Consider the following 21,926-nt stretch of genomic DNA (forward strand, 5'->3'; position numbering starts at 1 on the left):
AGGCCAGATAGAGATGATTTTTTTTTTTCCCAGTTGATAGTGGAATCAAGGCCCACATCCCTGCAGCAAATGCAAAGGGTTTACAGGCTGGTAGTAAAGATCTATTGGTAGCATCCTAAGCAGACCATTCTCTGCTGCGTCTTTTCTCCCTTGTGCTAACACACTTCAGTCGTGTCCAACTCTGTGTAACCCTATAGTCTGTAGCCTGCTAGGTTCCTCTATCCATGAGATTTTCCAGGCAAAAATATTGAAGTGGGTTGCCATTTCCTTCTCCAGGGGAACTTCCTGACCCAGGGATTGAACCGATATCTCTTATGCCTCCTGTATTGGCAGGTGGGTTCTTTACCACTAGTGCCACCTTGCAAAAGCTGTTTCTCTGGCATTCAGGTACACACTATGATTTACTCAGTGCTCTTCCACTATATGACTTCTACTTTTTATGATAACCAGAATTGGTTTCTATTATTTGCAAATAATAACCCTATGTTAACTGGCAAATATTAGTTGGAGCTACTTAAGAATTGTGGCAAATATCTAGGGACCCAGAAGAAATTCTATCATAAATTAATAAACTATAATTATTGTTTACAAAGTTTACTTAATCCAATTAACAAGACATCTTTTTCAGCTGGATGATTCCCTATCACGGTCTGTTTAAAATTGTCTCTAAAGTTATAATATAACAAAGACATAGGGTGATATATTTAGGAATTTAGCCATCACTGTCAGGTATGAAATGACATTTTAATCAAATCCACCGAGTACTTTGTAACTAGATCAAGGTAGAAACATATTTTCCTCTAATGAGCTGTATCATCCAAACCACTCCCAAAGGACCCAAGGGTGGTAGACGTATTAGCTATTACTGTAAAAGGTAAACGCTCCAAAAGGGAACTCTTGAAAGTTGAATCACTTGTAGTTTAAAACTGAGAAAACTGAGGAAGGTAAATATGATTCAAGCCCACAACTACAACATATCCAGGAATAATAACATTTTCTGAAGACTAGACTGACCTTTAGTTAACCCACAAAACTGTTCCCTATATAGATTTTCTGTCACTGCCTCATAGATCACATGTTCTTTATTGTTCAGGACAGTCCAGATTCTTTAAGTTTTATCACAGTCCTCCATATTTCCTCTTACACATGAAGAATTTAAAGGGTCTAAAAATTTCTATACCACTTATGTCAAAGTGCATCCCCAGACAGACTCTGGAAACTAGAAAAACTCAAAATTCTTTATTATGTTTTTTCATCCAATTTAAGAGTTTGAAAAAATGTGATTTTTCTATAAAGATATATTTTATTTAAAATTACATAAGCACCCACTCCACTTTAGTATTCAGTAAGGATACTGTTATCAGCTGCTTTTAGTAAAAATCATTTGGTTTTCAATCATTGCTCTTAAATTATTCTTGAGTGAACATCTTCTTTCAGTCTTTTCCAAGAGGAATATAACAGCATTTTTCATCCCATCATTTTCTTTTTTTTTGCTTCCCTTTCAATCTTTTTATTTACATTGCTATCTAATTTTAAAAATGCTTGTTTTGACAGGAAGGACATTTTCATTTGAATTGAAATTAGTAGAACATTAATTTGACTTTAATAATAAAACTTTCTTTCATTTTTCTAAGCAAGATCCTAATAGAAATAGAGAAAAGTGAGCCCAGGCAAAATCATAAAGTGAAATGTAATTTGACTCTAATTTGAGGTCAATACTCTCCATGACTCCTCCATTGTTGGTGGTTTGGGAACTGCCGGTATTTTACTAAGCTGAAGCTTGATCCTCTCAGAATATTGTCTCATATTCCCAAATTAAGATATATCTTTTTCTATCCCATTCTCACCCATAAAGTTATAATTTCAAGTGATTCATTAAGGTAATAATAATTGTCAACATTGCCTGAGTCCTTTATCTTATGTCTGATACTATTCTTAGTGTTTTACATGAATCAACTTGCTTAAAGTTAAAAAAATACCCTGTGAGTTAGGTACTACTATTCCTAGTTTACCCATGATGACCATGTGTTCTGATTTACAAAAATGAATGCACGAAAAGAAAAGAAAAAACTTACTATGATGATTTCAAAGTATAGTGTTTCAAATATTAATACTATTTATGAATTTAAATAATAGTGTGAATAAATAGTGCTGTGAATAAATAAGGATAACACATGAGTTTTACTGTCTCATCTCTTTTTGCTAAAAACATGAAGAGGATTTTAAAAAGAGTTCAAAATGCAATTTCTGTTATGACATTTTTTAGAGAAATAGCCATCATAGCCTTTCTCTGAGCCACTTATAAATATATATTAATTTTTTCCAATCTTCTGTTGTCAATAAAATGTCAAGTGTTCAAATGCTCCGTTCAGACTTAATTGCACTTGCAAAATTCTTTCTGTATAGGGTTTATGTAGTTTGCAAATAGGCTGATATGGAAGAAAAATTTACTTTCTAGCCAGTATTTTTCTCTAAAAGAGGTCATCTTTCTTTAGTTCTCTGAAGATAAAGCCTAAGAAAACTATATTTGGCCAGGCCAATTCAAATGGCAGACCAGAGAGGAAGCTGTAAAACACAGTCTGACAGGGTTGCCAAGACTCATTTTAGTTCTGTGTACCTCTTCCTCCCCACCTGACTTCATGACAAAGAAAATCCACAGGAAACCAGATGGAGAAAAAAGTGCTATGGTCCCTGATCATTTGATCTATTCTGTATCAGACTAAGTTAAATTTGATTTTTTACACCTTTACTGAAACCTTTATCAACAAAATGGTTTCTATATTTCTAACCTACATTTGATTCTGGCAAGCGGTACCTGATTTTAGCTATTCCCATGATGTAATCTCGTTTTGACTATAAAAAATGGAAAGATAAAAATGGTTTATATATTTTTTCTAAAGCTACATCTGTTGAGCACAAAATATAAAAGAATCAGCTGCTTCATATGATCATATTTAGACAAATATTTTTAAAGGACATAAAATGAGTGTTTTGTGTTTATAGTTTTCCTTTCTTCTCTAAATTGGTTTGCTGAATGATAGCAAACCATCAAAACAAAATGGCTAACTTGTTCTTTTTCTTTAAGCTAACCTGAGAAATGAGCTATTCACATGAATACAAAACCAGTTATTGTGTAGAATGAATCATTTTGACAAAAAAAAACTCCTTAAATTATATTGATCTGGGCATCTTATCATGGATAGGTAGGGGCACATTATTTTTAGTGCATTCAGTTCAGTTCAGTTTACTCGCTCAGTCGTGTCTGACTCTTTGCCACCCCGTGAATCGCAGCACGCCAGGCCTCCCTGTCCATCACCATCTCCCGAAGTTCACTCAGACTCATGGCCATCGAGTCCGTGATGCCATCCAGCCATCTTATCCTGGGTCGTCCCCTTCTCCTCCTGCCCCCAATCTCTCCCAGCATCAGAGTCTTTTCCAATGAGTCAACTCTTCACATGAGGTGGCCAAAGTACTGGAGTTTCAGCTTCAGCATCATTCCTTCCAAAGAAATCCCAGGGCTGATCTCCTTCAGAATGGACTGGTTGGATCTCCTTGCAGTCCAAGGGACTCTCAAGAGTCTTCTCCAACACCACAGTTCAAAAACATCAATTTTTCGGCGCTCAGCCTTCTTCACAGTCCAACTCTCACATCCATACATGATCACAGGAAAAACCATAGCCTTGACTAGACGGACCTTAGTTGGCAAAGTAATGTCTCTAATTTTGAATATGCTATCCAGGTTGGTCATAACTTTTCTTCCAAGGAGTAAGCGTCTTTTAATTTCATTGCTATAGTCACCATCTACAGTGATTTTGGAGCCCCCCAAAAAAAGTCTGGCACTGTTTCCACTGTTTCCCCATCTGTCTCCCATGAAATAATGGGACCAGATGCCATGATCTTTGTTTTCTGAATGTTGAGCTTTGAGCCAACGTTTTCACTTTGCTCTTTCACTTTCATCAAGAGGCTTTTTAGCTCCTCTTCACTTTCTGCCATAAGGGTGGTGTCATCTGCATATCTGAGGTTATTGATATTTCTCCCAGCAATCTTGATTCCAGCTTGTGTTTCTTCCAGTCCAGCGTTTCTCATAATGTATTCTGCATATAACTTAAATAAGCAGGGTGAGAATATACAGCCTTGACGTACTCCTTTTCCTATTTGAACCAGTTTGTTGTTCCGTGTCCAGTTCTAACTGTTGCTTCCTGACCTGCATACAGACTTCTCAAGAGACAGGGCAGGTGGTCTGGTATTCCAATCTCTTTCAGAATTTTTCACAGTTTAGTGTGATCCACACAGTCAAAGGCTTTGGCATGGTCAAGAAAGCAGAAATAGATGTTTTTCTGGAACTCTCTTGCTTTTACCATGATCCAGCAGATGCTGGCAATTTGATCTCTGGTTCCTCTGCCCTTTGTAAAAGCAGCTTGAACATCAGAGAGTTCACAGTTCACGTATTGCTGAAGTATGGCTTGGAGAATTTTGAGCAGTACTTTACTAGCATGTGAGATGAGTGCAATTGTGTGGTAGTTTGAGCATTCTTTGGCATTGCCTTTCTTTGGAATTGGAATGAAAACTGACCTTTTCCAGTCCTGTGGCCACTGCTGAGTTTTCCAAACTTGCTGACATATTGAGTGCAGCACTTTCACAGCATCATCTTTCAGGATTTGAAACAGCTCAACTGGAATTCCATCACCTCCACTAGCTTTGTTCATAGTGATGCTTTCTAAGGCCCACTTGACTTCACATTCCAAGATGTCTGGCTCTAGATTAGTGATCACATCATCATGATTATCTGGGTCGTGAAGATCTTTTTTGTACAGTTCTTTCGTGTATTCTTGCCTCCTCTTCTTAATATCTTCTGCTTCTGTTAGGTCCAGACCATTTCTGTCCTTTATTGAGCCCATCTTTGCATGAAATGTTCCCTTGGTAGCTCTAATTTTCTTGAAGAGCTCTCTAGTCTTTCCCATTCCGTTGTTTTCTTCTATTTCTTTGCATTGATTGCTGAAGGCTTTCTCATCTCTTCTTGCTGTTCTTTGGAACTCTGCATTCAGATGCTTATATCTTTCCTTTCCTCCTTTGCTTTTCACCTCTCTTCTTTTCACAGTTATTTGTAAGGCCTCCCCAGACAGCCATTTTGCTTTTTTTGCATTTCTTTTCCATGGGTATGGTCTTGATCCCTGTCTCCTGTACAATGTCACGAACCTCATTCCATAGTTCATCAAGCACTCTATCTATCGGATCTAGACCCTTAAATCTATTTCTCACTTCCACTGTATAATCATAAGGGATTTGATTTAGGTCATACCTGAATGGTCTATTGGTTTTCCCTACTTTCTTCAATTTAATTCTGAATTTGGCAATAAGGAGTTCATATCTGAGCCACAGTCAGCTCCCAGTCTTGTTTTTGTTTAGTGCATTAGCTATGATATAAGTGATGGCTTTAGATAACATTAAATATCATGCTTTTTTTTTTCCTTTAAGAGGTTCAAACCCAGAAATAGAGACATTTTTAAATGTACCATCACAAAGAAAAACTCAACATTTTAAGGTAATTTTTAAAAAATAAACATAATTATAACAATGATACTATGCTATAAAGATAGCTTCAGTTAAGTTCAGTTAAGTTGCTCAGTCGTGTCTGATTCTTTGCCACCCCATGAATCGCAGCACGCCAGGCCTCTCTGTCCATCACCAACTCCCAGAGTTCATTCAGACTCATGTCCATCCAGTCAGTGATGCCATCCAGCCATCTCATCCTCTGTTGGTTGCCCCCAATTCCTCTCAGCATCAGAGTCTTTTCCAATGAGTCAACTCTTCACATGAGGTGGCCAAAGTACTGAGTTTCAGCTTCAGCATCATTCCCTCCAAAGAAATCCCAGGGCTGATCTCCTTCAGAATTGACTGGTTGGATCTCCTTGCAGTCCAAGGGACTCTCAAGTCTTCTCCAACACCACAGTTCAAAAACATCAATTCTTCAGCACTCAGATTTCTTAACAGTCCAACTCTCACATCCATACATGACTCCTGGAAAAACCATAGCCTTGACCAGACAGACCTTAGTGGGCAAGGTAATGTCTCTGCTTTTGAATACACTATCTAGGTTGGTCATAAATTTTCTTCCACGGAGTAAGCATCTTTTAATTTCATGGCTGCAGTCACCATCTGCAGTGATTTGGGAGCCCCCAAAAATAAAGTCTGGCACTGTTTCCACTGTTTCCCCATCTATCTCCCATGAAATAATGGGACCAGATGCCATGATCTTTGTTTTCTGAATGTTGAGCTTTAAGCCAACTTTTTCACTTTCCTCTTTCACTTTCCTCACGAGGCGTTTTAGTTCCCCTTCACTTTCTGCCATAAGGATGGTGTCATCTGCATATCTGAGGTTACTGATATTTCTCCTGGCAATCTTGATTCCAGCTTGTGCTTCTTCCAGTCCAGCGTTTCTCATGATGTACTCTGCATATAGTTAAATAAGCAGGGTGACAATATACACCCTTGATGTACTCCCTTTCCTATTTGGAACCAGTCTGTTGTTTCATGTCCAGTTCTAACTGTTGCTTCCTGACCTGCATATAGGTTTCTCAAGAGGTTGGTCAGGTGCTCTTAGATGTAGCATTTTAAATTCAATACCCTTGAGTACTTCAAGAAGAAAAAAATGAAACAAACAAAAAAATATTTCTTAATGCCAAATTTGCTAGTTTCCAAAAAGTTATCATTTCTCTTGACTTGTGTTTTTTTCAAAGCCACATTTTAAAGTCTGGATTAAATGCTTATGTATTATTTGCCTAAAGTCTAGAAATTAATGTTGATTTTTGAATATTCTATAAAAATAATATGTGAACCAATGGATGCCTTATCTTTGACAAAGGAAGCAAGAATATACAGTAGAGCAAAGACAATCTCTTTAACAGGTAGTGCTGGGAAAACTGGTCAACCACCAGGAAAGAATGAAACTAGAACACTTTCTAACATCATATACAAAAATAAACACAAAATGGCTTAAAGATCTAAATGCAAGACCAGAAACTATAAAACTCCTAGAGGAAAACATAAGCAAAACACTCTCTGACATAAATCACAGCAGGATCCTCTATGACCCATCTCCTTCAATAATGGAAATAAAAGCAAAAATAAGCAAATGGGACCTAATTAAACTTAAAAGCTTTTGCACAACGAAGGAAACTATAAGCAAGGTGAAAAGACAGGCTTCAGAATGGGAGAAAATAATAGCAAATGAAGCAACTGACAAAGAATTAATCTCAAAAATATACAAGCGGCTCATGCAGCTCAAAACCAGAAAAATAAATGACCCAATCAAAAAATGGGCCAAAGAGCTAAACAGACATTTCTTCAAAGAAGACATACAGATCTCCAACAACCACATGAAAAGATGCTCAACATCACTGATTATCAGAAAAGTGCAAATCAAAACTACAATGAGGTACCATTTCATGTGGGTCAGAAGGACTATCAAAAATTCTGCAAACAAGTGCTGGAGAGGGTGTGGAGAAAAGGGAACCCTCTTACACTCTTGGTGGAAATGCAAACTAGTACAGCCACTATTGAGAACAGTATGGAGATTCCTTAAGACACTGAAAATAGAATTGCCATACTACCCAGCAATTCCACTGCTGGGTATATACACTGAGGAAACCAGAATTGAAAGAGACACGTGTACACCAGTGTTCATCACAGCACTGTTTATAATAACCAGGACATGGAAGCAACATAGATGTCCATCGGCAGACGAATGGATAAGAAAGCTGTGGTAAATATACACAATGGAATATTGCTCACTATTAAAAAGAATGCATTTGAACCAGTTTAAATGAGGTGGATGAAAATGGAGCCTATTATACAGAGTGAAGTAAGTCAAAAGGGAAAAATCAATACAGTATATTAATGCATGTATATGGAATCTGGAAAGATGGTAACAATGACCATATATGTGAGACAGCAAAAGAGACACAGATATAAAGAACAGACTTTTGGATTCTGTGGGAAAGGTGAGGGTGAGATGATTTGAGAGAATAGCATTGAAATATGCATATTATCATATGTGAAATAGTTCACCAGTCCAAGTTTGACGCATGAAACAGGGCACTCAAAGTCGGTGCACTCAGACAACCCTGAGGGATGGAATGGGGAGGGAGGTGGGAGGGGGTTCATGATAGGGGACACATGTACTCCCGTAACTGATTCATGCCAATGAATGGCAAAAACCACTACAATATTGTAAAGTAATTAGCCTCTAATTAAAATAAATAAATTTAAAAAGTAATGTGTGAAATCATTATATCTTAAAAGTCTAATCATGTGGAGGCAAAGTTTGATTCCATAGTTTGGTGGTAGAAAGAAATCTTTATGAAGTAGCCCTTCAATAGATATACATATTTAATTTATAAGACAACCTTCCTTATGAAGGTTCGCTTCCCTGGTGACTCAGATTGTAAAGCATCTGCCTGCAATGTGGGAGACCTGGGTTCAATCCCTGGGTTGGGAAGACACCCCCGGAGAAGGAAATGGCAACCCACTCGAGTATTCTTGCATAGAAAATCAGATGGATAGAGGACCTTGGTAGGCTACAGTCCATAGTGTTACAAAGAGTTGGAAACAACTGAGAGACTTCACATTCTTTCTTTCTTTCTTTTCCTTAGTAAAGGAGTTTAAATAACCTAAGAATAATGTATAAAGACAGTCGTGTTTGTTATCTCTTTACTGTTTGTTGTATCACCTTACATCCTGAAAATAGATATTTCTCTTTTCCAAATGTACCTTCGGTTTTTCTACACTAATTCTCTACACATGTGCAGAGCTTCTCTCCCTCCCATTTTTGAAAAGAGCAGAAATAAATCTATTCTCCTTTATTCTATCACAAAATATCTTATTTAAAACTTCTTATTTTTCTAAGAGAACTGCTTTTCAAATTGAGAAGCAATTCATGGGCATCTCAGGTGGAGCACTGGTAGAGGAATCCGCCTGTCAATGAAAGAGATGCAGGAGAACCGAGTTTGATCCCTGGCTCAGGAAGATCCCCTGCAAGAGGAAATGACAACCTACTCCAGTATTCCTGCCTGAAAAATCCCATGGACAGAGGAGCCTGGCAGGTTATAGTCAATGAGGTCACAAAGAGTAAAACACTATTGAGCACACATGCTAAGTTATAAATTAAATTTTGGGTAGGGAGTGTTGGACAGGATTTTAATGTATGTGCACTCATGCATTTTCATGCTGTTTCTCTCTGTAACATTATTCTTATTAAAAAGAGCTGTGGTCTCTAATCTGTTTGTATATTATATACATCCATGGAGTTTATTTAAATGACATATACTCATCCCACACAAACTTAAGAATCTCTGGGCATGATGTCCTGGTGTTGCTACTTTTAAATTGCCTGCCCCCTCACCCAGGGAATAATAAGTGAAGACAGGTTTGACAATAACTGACCTAGAAACATCAAGATGATTATAAATGAAACCATTGATCTGCTTGTCACTTCTATGTTTGTCTCTAAATCACAGTTAAGTGAGATAAAATCCGGTTTGTTAGGATTTGTAATAACAAATCAGCATCACAATTTCAGTGCCCATTAATTTAAACATTGCTGTATGATGGACTACTTCAGTTCAGTCAGTTCAGTTGCTCAGCCATGTCTGACTCTTTGCGACCCCATGAACCACAGCACGCCAGTCCTCCCTGTCCATCAACTCCCGGGGTCCATCCAAACTCATGTCTATCCAGTCAGTGATGCCATCCAACCATCTCATCCTCTGTTGTCCCCTTCTCCTCCTGCCCTCAATCTTTCCCAGCATCAGGGTATTTTCCAGTGAGTCAGCTCTTTGCATCAGGTGGCCAAAGTATTGGAGTTTCAGCTTCAACATCAGTCCTTCCAATGAACACTCAGGACTGATCTCCTTTAGGAAAAACTGGTTGGTTCTCCTTGTACTCCAAGGGACTCTCAAGACTCTTCTCCAACACCACAGTTCAAAAGCATCAATTCTTTGGTGCTCAGCTTTATAGTCCAACTCTCACATCCATACATGATCACTGGAAAACCATAGCCTTAACTAGACAGACCTTTGTTGGCAAAGTAATGTCTCTACTTTTTAATAAGCTGTCTAGGTTGGTCATAACTTTCCTTCCAAGGAGCAAGTGTCATGTATATATATATATATATATATATATATATATATATATATGTGTGTGTGTGTGTGTGTGTGTGTGTGTGTGTATACATATATATTTAATTGGAGGCTAATCACTTTACATTATTGTATTGGTTTTGCCATATATCAACATGAATCCACCACGGGTGTACACGTGTTTCTCATCCTGAACCCTCCTCCCACCTCCTTCCCCATTCCATCTCTCTGGGTAATCCCAGTGCATCAGACCCGAGTATCCTGTATCATGCATTAAACTTGGGCTGGCAATTCGTTTCACATATGATATTATACATGTTTCAATGTCATTAATTTCATGGCTGCAATCACCATCTGCAGTCATTTTGAAGCCCAGAAAACTAAAGTCAGCCACTGTTTCCACTGTTTCCCCATCTATTTCCCATGAAGTGATGGGACCAGATGCCATGATCTTAGTTTTCTGAATATTGAGGTTTGAGCCAACTTTTTCACTCTCCTGTTTCACTTTCACCAAGAGGCTCTTTAGTTCTTCTTCACATTCTGCCATAAGGGTGGTGTCATCTGCATATCTGAGGTTATTGATATTTCTCCTGGCAATCTTGATTCCAGCTTGTTCTTTCTCCAGCCCAGCATTTCTGATGATGTACTCTGCATATAATTTAAAAAAGCATGGTGACAATATACAGCCTGACATACTCCTTTTCCTATTTGGAACCAGTCTGTTGTTCCATGTCCAGTTTTAACTGTTGCTTCCTGACCTGCATACATATTTCTCAAGAGGCAGGTCAGGTGGTCTGGTATTCCCATCTCTTTCAGAATTTTCCACACTTTATTGTGATCCACACAGTCAAAGGCTTTGGCACTATACATCAATAAATATGTGAAATCATAAGGAAGGAAATAATTTGTTATGATTCTTGCCTTTATTTCCTCTAATTAATTCTCATTATATAGATTCATGGATACATCTGAAGGAATAAATATATTAAGACATTATAGATATTTCTCTTTTTTTCTCTTTTTGTTTGAATGACTTACAAGAAATAAAAATCATATAAGCCTTAGAAAAGTCTAACTTAGAACAGTGGCTCCTTAATATAATAAAAAAATAATTCTTCATTGATTTTGATTATCAGTACTCTATACCAGTGTTGCTAAAGCTATCATGCTTTCTAGTTTATAACCAAAAGTAAGCACAATCGTGGTATTGGAGAAGACTCTTGAGAGTCCCTTGGACTGCAAGGAGATCCAACCAGTCCATTCTAAAGGAGATTAGTCCTGGGTGTTCATTGAAAGAACTGATGTTAAAGCTGAAGCTCCAATACTTTGGCCACCTCATGTGAAGAGTTGACTCATTGGAAAAGACCCTGATGCTGGGAGGGATTGGAAGCAGGAGGAGAAGGGGATGGCAGAGGATGAGATGGCTGGATGGCATCACTGACTCGATGGACATTAATTTGAGTAAGCTCTGGGAGTTGGTGATGAACAGGGAGGCCTGGCATGCTGCAATTCATGGGGTCGCAAAGAGTTGGACATATCTGAGCAACTGAACTGAAGCACAAATTATATGAAGTAAAAAACATTGCTAAGGTTTTGAGATCTGATTCACCAGAAAAACCCACACTCGAGCTCTCAGTCACCACACAATTGCTCCCTTCTGCCAACTCTGTCTATTCCTCTCTCACACACATTACACACACATACACACATGTTTGATTTTATTTCTTTGACTCTTTGTCTTTCTACTTGGTATTTCTGTGCCAGTATATTGTATTTCTGTTCCAATATAAACAAAAACTCTCCTCTTTCTACAGTATTTCTATTTCTTTTACTTCAGTTGACATAGTTTAGGATTATCTAGAGGAAAAATAGCTATCAAGGATCAAAACAGTGGATGGGGAGAGTATATAACTGTTTCCAAGCATTTTAGCTTCACTCATGACATCAGTAAGTCAAGTAAAATTGATGTATCTCTATTTTTTCATCTCTCAATTGAAGTTAAAATTAAATACTCCCTGCTTATAGGAATTGCGGTAAGAGCAAATGATATAATTTTGTTGTGAATATGAATGTGTTGATGAATTTTTAGTTGTAATTAAAATTTTGAAAAGAGGATTAATAATAGAGGTAGCCTAAGTTCTGATTTCATTACTTCTTGAGTATGTTTATATGTGTGAACAATAAGAGCAATTCACTTTTTTAAATCACCCATAGTTCATATCTTTAGTACAGTTAGAGGTTTACATTAAATTTACATGTAACTGGAGACATAACCCCCCCTAAAAAAAACTGAGTGAACTCAAGAGATTACAGTAGAACAAAGTCAGTTAGGACTTGCTTGTAATAAGGGAAAAGGTGGCAAGCTGATAATTTTATAAGAAACACTAAGTAGAGCTTACACACAGAAGCAGATGGTGCCATACTAAGTGGCTAAAATCTGAAACATCTGCTCTTCATAATATAGTATGATAAAGCTAAAAAAGTAAGGTGGTTAGAAAAAAGATATGCATACTGTGATGTATATATAAATATAAATATTATATATATATATATACATATATATATATATGGTCCTACTATCAGTCGCTTCAGTCTTGTCTGACTCTTTACAACCCTATATCATGTAGCCTACAAGGCTTCTCTGTCCATTGGATTTTCCAGGCAAGAACACTGGAGTGAGTTGCCATTTCCTCCTCCAGGGGATCTTCCTGACTCAGAGATTGAACCTGCATCTCCTGTACTGTAGGCAGATTCTGTACCACTGAGTCACTTAGTAAGCCCTACGTACATATACATGCATACATATATATATATATACATGTACCTATATATATGTGTATATATATATATGCTGTGCCTAGTCACTCAGTTGTGTCCAACTCTGTGCAACCCCATGGTTTCTAGCCCTCCAAGCTTCCCTGTCCATGGGGATTCTCTAGGCAAGAATACTGGGGTGGGTTGCCATGCCCTCCTCCAGGGTATCTTCCCAATCTAGGGATCAATTCCAGGTCTCCTGCATTGCAGGCAGATTCTTTAGCAACTGAGCTACTAGAGAAGCAAGATTATATATATATAAAATACATATCTTTGATATACTTATTAAATTCAGAATCTGAATAAGTTGATAAGAAATCATGCATTCCAATCCCACGTGAGCAAAGATTTCAAAAATATTTCATTAGAGAAGATATAAGATCAATAAACACATAGAAAACCACATAACATCACTTGTCATTGGGAGAGTGAAAATTAAAAACGCAACAGGATGCTGTTACACACCTGTTAGAACAGCTTTAATTTAAAGACTTGATAATGATAAGTGTTAATCCAGCCATGAAGTCACGATAATTTTCTTATGTTGGGAGACATATAAAATTTCCAACCACTTTGATAAAAAGTTTTGCAGTTTCTAATAAAGTTAAATATGCACTTACTATAAAACACAGAAATAGCCATCTTCATTTTTATCCAAGTGATATGAAAAGGCACATAAAGATATGCACAGTGATGTGTACAGCACTTTTATTCACAATATTAAAAACCTAGAAATAGCCCAAATATCTGTCAACAGGTAAATGGATAAACAAATCAGAATATTTCAATAAAATGAAATACTACTTAGCAATACAGGGGAGGGAGGAACCTACTTACACAGGCAAAATATTAATGAATCTCAAAAATAATATATTCAGTGGGAAAACAAGCAAACTCAATAGGCTGCATAGCAAATTACTTTATTTATATGAAATTTTTAAAGTGGCAAAAACTAATCCATAGTGACCAGAAGTATGGAGAAGGCAATGGCACCCCACTCTAGTACTCTTGCTTGGAAAATCTCATGGACAAAGGAGCCTGGTGGACTGCAGTCCATGGGGTCGCTAAGAGTCGGACACTACTGAGCGACTTCACTTCTACTTTTCACTTTCATGCATTGGAGAAGGAAATAGCAACCCACTCCAGTGTTCTTGCCTGAAGAATCCCAAGGACGGTGGAGCCTGGTGGGCTGCTGTCTATGGGGTCGCACAGAGTCGAACACGACTGAAGCGATTTAGCAGCAGTGACCAGAAGTAGATTGGTGGTTGCCTGGGGCTGGGAACAATACCAAGGGAGCAGGAAATTTTGGAGGATGAGAGAAGTGATCTATATCTCTAATATAAAATTCTACATATCTAATGTTAAATTAGAAATAAATTAAAAAATCCAGTAAAACAATTAAACAGCAAAACTTTTTCTTAAAAAAGTCATTTAATTGAACAGATAAGTAGCTAACAATTACAATTAAATGGAAAAGATTCAACTTTAAGAAAAAAAAATGAGAAGGAAAATACCATTGAAACATCAACTCTATTTGAAAATCTAGATGAAATGAGTAACATTAAAGAAATGTATTGTTTATCAGAATTGATCCAAGTGTAGAAGGAAAATATAAAAAGATTAATTTCTAAAGGAAAAGTTGGGAATCTTTTTAAGAAACTGATGAAACACCTTGCCCAGGGAATTTCACTGCGGAATTCTATGAAATCATTAACTAAGAGATAAGCACAGTGCTCTTGAAACAATTCTTCTCAAAGAAAAAGAAATTTTTCAAATGTTTTTTGTTGCTCCCTAACTATACACCAATACTCAATACTGACTAATACTGCTAAATGTAATTAAAAAAAATAAGAACTCAATATAAATCTTAAATTTCTATGTAATTTACATTTTTAAAATGTAAAATGATAAGTAAATTATACATAAACAGAACCCATTAGTATATAATATCCATATTACAAAATAATTGATATAATAGATCTTTATCATATGAGGTTTATTTTAGGAATACAAATTTCAGTCAATATTAATAATCCCATTGATTAATATACTTATAAAGTTAAAAATAATGATTACCTTATTTGATGATATTCAAAACTTCTAGCTTGGGAAGATCCTCTGGAAGAGGAAATAGCAATCTGCTCCAATATTTTTGCCTAGGAAATCCCATGGACAGAGTAACCTGTCAGGCTGTAGTCCATGACTTACTTGTTATGATCCTATACCTGGAAAACCTGAGAGACGTAACAAACAGAAGGAGTGAATGTTCATTATAATTATTTGTAATTTCTTCTTTATATTGAGAAAAAATTGTCTCCTTACCAATTTGCAATAGTCTTCATTTTGCTCTGTGAAGACTGAATATTTTCTAACACTATACTTTCTTTTTTTATTGTTTTTTGTCTTAAGACAGATTTTATTTTCTTGGGCCTCAAAATCACTGTGGATGGTGACTGCAGCCATGGTATTAAAGCTATAACAAACCTAGTCGTCATTCAGTCCCTCAGTTGTGTTCAATTCTTTGTGACTCCATGGACTGCAGGATGCCAGGATGCGCTGTCCTTCATTATCTCCTGAAGCTTGCTCAAACTTACGTCCACTGAGTTGGTGTTGCCATCCAACCATCTCACGCTCTGTAACCTCCTTCTTGTTTTGCCCTCAGTCTTTCCCATCATCAGGGTCTTTTCCAGTGAGTCAGCTCATCTCATCAGGTGGTCAAAGTATTGCAGCTTCAAATTCAGCATCAGACCTTCCATTGAATATTCAGGATTAATTTGTTTTAGGATTGACTGGTTTGATCTCCCTGCTATTCAAGGGACTCTTTTTTAAAATATAAATTTATTTATTTTAATTGGAGGTTAATTACTTTACAATATTACATCTTAATCAAGCACCACAGTTTGAAAGCATCTATTCTTTAGCCCTCAACCTTCTTTTTGGTCATACTCTCACATCCATACATGACTACGAGAAAAACTATAGCTTTGACTAAACAGAACTTTGTCAGCGAAGTCTCTGCTTTTTAATATGCTGTCTAGATGGATCATAGCTTTTTCCAAGGGGCAAGCATCTTTTACTTTCATGGCTGCAGTCACCATCTGCAGTGATTTTGGAGCCCAAGAAATAAAGTCTGTTACAGTTTCCATTGTTTCCCCATCTAGTGCTGGGACTGGACGCCATTATCTTTGTTTTCTGAATATTGAGTTTTAAGTCAACTTTTTCACTCTCCTCTTTCACCTTCATCAAGAGTCTCTGTAGTTCTTCTTCACTTTCTACCATTAGAGTGGTGTCATATGAATATCTGACATTTTTTATATTTCTCCCAGCAATCTTGAGTAATCAAACCTAGATAGCATGTTAAATAGCATAGACATCACTTTGCTGACAAAGGTCCATAGAGTCAAAACTATGGCTTTTCAAGTGGTCATATATGGATGTAAATGTTGGTCCATAAATAAGGCTGAGCACTGAGGAATTGATGCTTTCAAATTATGGTGCTGGAGAAGACTGATGAGAGTCCCCTTGGACTATAAAGAAATTGAACCAGTGAATCCTAAAAGAACTCAACCCTGAATATTCATTGGAAGGACTGATACTGAAGCTGAATCTCCAGTAATATGGACATCTGATGAAAAGAGCTGATTCATTGGAAAAGACCTTGTTGTTGGGAAAGATAGAGTGCAGGAGGAGAAGCGGATGGCAGAGGATGAGATAGTTGTAGGCATCACTGATTCAATAGACATGAGTTTGAGCAAACTCCAAGAGATAGTAAATGACATGGCATGCTGAATTCCATGGGGTGCAAAGAGTCAGACATGACTTAGCAACTGAATGACAACAACAGATACTTCCTTATGAATCTGACCAAAAAAAAAAAAAAAAACCTTCACCATTCACCAAAGTCTAAACTTTTCCAAGAGGGTGCTTGAATCTTTCAAATAGTTCTTAAATGGTTACCAGACTAGAATAGCATGAATTAAGACCTAACCTATTCCACTACTGAATCTGATAATAAATATATAATTTATCATTCATATAGTTACACTCTTCAGGTGAAAAGGGATGTTATTAATAACTATGCTGGGATAATAGAAATAAAATAAGTCTGTCATTCACAAACAAGAATTGATGTCTCCTCATCTCCTCATCTATTAGCCTGGTAGGCTGCAGTCCATGGGGTCGCTAAGAGTCGGACATGACTGAGCAACTTCACTTTCACTTTTCACTTTCATGCATTGGAGAAAGAAATGGCAACCCACTCCAATGTTCTTGCCTGGAGAATCCCAGGGACGGTGGAGCCTGATGGGCTGCCATCTATGGGGTAGCACAGAATCGGACAAGACTGAAGCAACTTAGCAGCAGCAGCAGTAGCAGCAGCAGCCACAGTCATATTTCTTATTAGAAAACAAACAGAGACACAGGTGAAACTCCTCTGAATTTTTCCTAAATTATATTCACTACCACCTTCTCTAAAAGTAACCACCAGTGTTTGTTATTTACTTGTTCCATGAAATTCTATAGTGCCATTTGAGCTTTGTGACATATAAATGAATTATGCTTTCCACATTCCTTAGCACTTTGTATCTTTTCAACTTTATATTGTTATGATTATGCATTTAATACTTGAAGTTGCATTCTACTCTTTTTTTCTGTATTTATTATGTTGTTGAACTTTTAAGTTAATTTCAATGTTTGATAATTGTACAATGGCAAGGTTAATGTCCATATACATCTCCTATTGTAAATGGGACAATTTCACACCCTTATCTTTCAAAGACATGACACAACCCTTTTATACTCTGTCTTATAGTTCTGTAGTTGTGATTCCCTTACCCCTTTATTTCTGCCAACATGAGGAACTGGCAAAAGATTTGGAAAGGAGCAGAAAGAAGGAAGGGAATATGCTTCCTACATGTCTACAGCAGCAGAGAATCTGAGCAGGACTCCAATCTTGAACATCTTTCCACTTTCCCAGCTCTAAGTAGAAGCAGCTGCTCTGCAGGGAACCTTCAATGGCTATAGAATCAGTCATGCTCAGCCTCAGCCACAGTGGTTGAGTACAACCATACCATAATTTCTATTCCAAATTCATAAAGAAATGTTCTCCTATTGGATAGAGGTTATTCCAAATGCACACAGGTCCATAAATTGGCATCAGTTCAGTTCAGTTTGCAACCTCATGGACTGCAGCATGCCAGGCTTCCCCATAAATCACCAACTCCCGGAGTTTACTCAAATTCATATCCATTGAGTGAGTCAGGCTATCCAACCATCTCATTCTCTGTTGTTCCCTTCTCCCGCCTTCACTCTTTCCTAGTATCAGGATCTTTTCAAATGAGTCAGTTCACATCAGGTGGCCAAGGTATTGGTTTCAGCTTCAACATCAGTCCTTCCAATGAATATTTAAGACTGATTTCCTTTAGGATGGACTGGTTGGATCCCCTGGCAATCCAAGGGACTCTTAAGAGTCTTCCCTAACACTACAGTTCAAAAACATAAATTCTTCAGTGCTCAGCTTTCTTTATAGTCCAACTCGCACATCCATACATGACTGCTGACACATTCTTACTTTCTGTAGTTCTCAATATTTCTACATGGTCTTTGTTAAGAATAAGCAAATTATTTGAACAAGGGATTATTCAAGATGCAAAATTACAGGGTTCATTGAAATAAATTACCTTAAAATTCAATACATCAATTCATGGAAATTTTCTTTCTATCCATTGCCTGAATGCCAATGAAACAGAACAATGAGTATTCTATTTATTTATGTTACTGATAATAGATTCAAGAGATATATTTGTCACCTTCACTGTATAATCATAAGAGATTTGATTTAGGTCATACGTGAATGGTCCAGTGGTTTCAGACAAATCGAGTCAAAGGATTAGATATGATAGACACAGTGCCTAAAGAACTATGGACAGGGGTTCATGACATTGTACAACAGACAGGGAGAAAGACCATCCCCAAGAAAAAGAAATGCAAAAAATCAAAATGGCTGTCTGAGGAGCCCTAACCAACATCTGTGAAAAGAAGAAAACCCAAGAGCAAAGGAGAAAAGGAAAGATATACCCATTCGAATGCAGCATTAGCATTCCAAAGAATAGCAAGGAGAGATAAGAAAGCCTTCCACAGTGATCAGTGAAAAGAAATAGAGGAAAACAATAGAATGGGAAAGACTAGAGATAGCTTCAGTAAAATTAGAGATACCAAGAGAACACTTCATGCAAAGATGGGCTCAATAAAGGACAGAAATGGTCTGGACCTAACAGAAGCAGAAGACATTAAGAAGAGGTGGCAAGAATATACAGAAGAACTATACAGAGAAGATCTTCACAACCCAGATAATCACAATAGTATGATCACTGACCTAGAGCCAGACATCCTGGAATGCAACATCAAGTGAGCCTTAGAAAGCATCACTACAGACAAAGCTAGTGAAGGTTATGGAATTCCAGTTGAGATATTTCAAATCCTGAAAGATGATGCTTTGGAAGTGCTCCAATCAAAATGCCAACAAATTTGGAAAACTCAGCAGTGGCCACAGGATTGGAAAAGGTCAGTTTTCATTCCAATCCCAAAGAAAGGTTATGCCAAAGAATGCTCAAACTACTGCACAATTGCACTCATCTCACACGCTAGTAAAGTAACACTCAAAATTTCCAAGCCAGGCTTCAACAGTTTATGAACCATGAACTTCCAGATATTCAAGCTGGTTTCAGAAAAGGCAGAGGAAAGAGAGATCAAATTGCCAACATCCACTGGATCATCAAAAACACAAGAGAGTTCCAGAAAAACAACTACTTCTCCTTTATTGACTATGCCAAAGCCTTTGATTCTGTGGATCACAACAAACTGTGGAAAATTCTGAAAGAGATAGGAATACCAGACCACCTGACCTGCTTCTTGAGAAACCTATATGCAGGTCAGGAAGCAATAGTTAAAACTGGACATGGAACAACAGACTGGTTCCAAATAGGGAGAGGGGTATGTCAAGGCTGTATATTGTCACCCTGCTTATTTAACTTCAATGCAGAGTACATCATAAAAAACGCTGGGCTGGATGAAGCACAAGTTGGAATCAAAACTTCCGGGAGAAATATCAATATCCTCAGATATGCAGATGACACCACCCTTATGGCAGAAAGTGAAGAAGAACTAAAGAGCTTCTTGATGAAAGTGAAACAGGAGAGTTAAAAAAGTTTGGCAGATTCATGTTGATGTGTGGCAAAACCAATACAATATTGTAAAGTAATTAACCTCCAATTAAAATAAATAAATTTATATTTTTAAAAAAGTTGGTTTAAAACTCAACATTCAGAAAACTAAGATCATGGCATCTGGTCCCATCACTTCATGGCAAATAGATGGAGAAACAGTGGAAACAGTGGCTGACTTTATTTTCTTGGGCTCCAAAATCACTGCAGATGGTGACTGCAGCCATGAAATTAAAAGATGCTTTCTCCTTGCAAGAAAAGTTATTAGCAACCTAGACAGGATATTAAAAAGCAGAGACATTACTTTGCCAACAAATACTGGTTTAGTTAAGGCTATGGTTTTTCCAGCAGTCATGTATGGATGTGAGAGTTGGACTATAAAGAAAATTGAACACTGAAGAACTGATGATTTTGAACTGTGGTGTTGGAGAAGACTCTTGAGAGTCTGTTGGACTGCAAGGAGATCCAACCAGTCCATCCTAAAGAAATCAGTCCTAAATATTCATTGGAAGGACTGATGTTGAAGCTGAAACCAATACTCTGGCCACCTGATGTGAAGAGCTGACTCATTTGAAAAGACCCTGATGCTGGGAAAGATTGAAGGCAGGAGGAGAAAGGGATGACAGAGGATGAGATGGTTGGACAGCATCACCAACTCAATGGATATGAATTTGAGTAAATTCTGGGTGTTGGTGATGGAACATGGAAGCCTGGTGTGCTGCAGTTCATGGGGTCACAAAGAGTCTGTCACAACTGAACTGAACTGAACTGAACTGATGTTACTAATATTTCACACTCCCTTAAAATCATTCCAGAATATGACAGGCATATTAATTAAGCTGGTAAATAACATTTTCTGCATGCTGATATTTTAAAAATATCACATCATGAGGTGTGTGTTATTACCTTTCTAATGAAAAGAATAAGAATTACATTATTGTTAAAAATGACTGCTGGACCAGTGTTACTTAGTTTTCTTGAAAAGTAAATTTATATTGGCATATAATGTCTAGAGATGACTAGATTTAAATTTAAAAAATTCCTCATGAAAATTATATTTATAATGTTTTTTAATGACATTAAGTATACCATGACAGCTAAGTCATCTCTGAGATGAGCTTTGAGGCATAATTATCTACAGTTTTGTCTCTCTCATGGGAGGACAGGCAAGTCCTTACATACCTCTCAATGGCAGTATGAGACTTATAAATGGTAGTAACTAGTCAATAGATGTTTAATGAAATTTTGTTGAAAATCAGTGATTAAACTTAAAAAGGACATGAAGTTGCTATGAGGTTTTGGATCTTCTGAAAGGGTTTAAATATGTATAAGGTAAATTTGTGGCCTAGCAGACGACATCTCTGTTTCTGCTACTTTTGCAGGAATGTTTTTTTCACACACTGGATCTTTAATCATCTAGCATAAACATACCTGTTCATAATTTTGTAATTTAATCCTGATCCTGTTTTGCATCTGTCTAGCTCTGCTTCATATAACTCATTACCTAAAGGAACTTAAAATTTGGATATTTACATTCATTTAAAGGATTCTGCTTGTTTGGACAGGTTTTATGTTGAGACATAGGGTTTTGGTTATGGTGGATCAGTGTGTGTGTCAGGAGAGAAGAGGGAGGTTGGAGGAAGTAAGGCAGGTATAAGAAAAAGAAAGAGGTTACTGTGTATTGTGTTAATACATGTCCGTTTCCTACTAGTAGCTGATGGTCAGTCTGGATCAACATATACTCCCCCTTGTGCTT

The sequence above is a fragment of the Ovis aries genome, chromosome 15 (assembly GCF_016772045.2).
Source record: "Ovis aries strain OAR_USU_Benz2616 breed Rambouillet chromosome 15, ARS-UI_Ramb_v3.0, whole genome shotgun sequence".
NCBI lineage: Eukaryota > Metazoa > Chordata > Mammalia > Artiodactyla > Bovidae > Ovis > Ovis aries.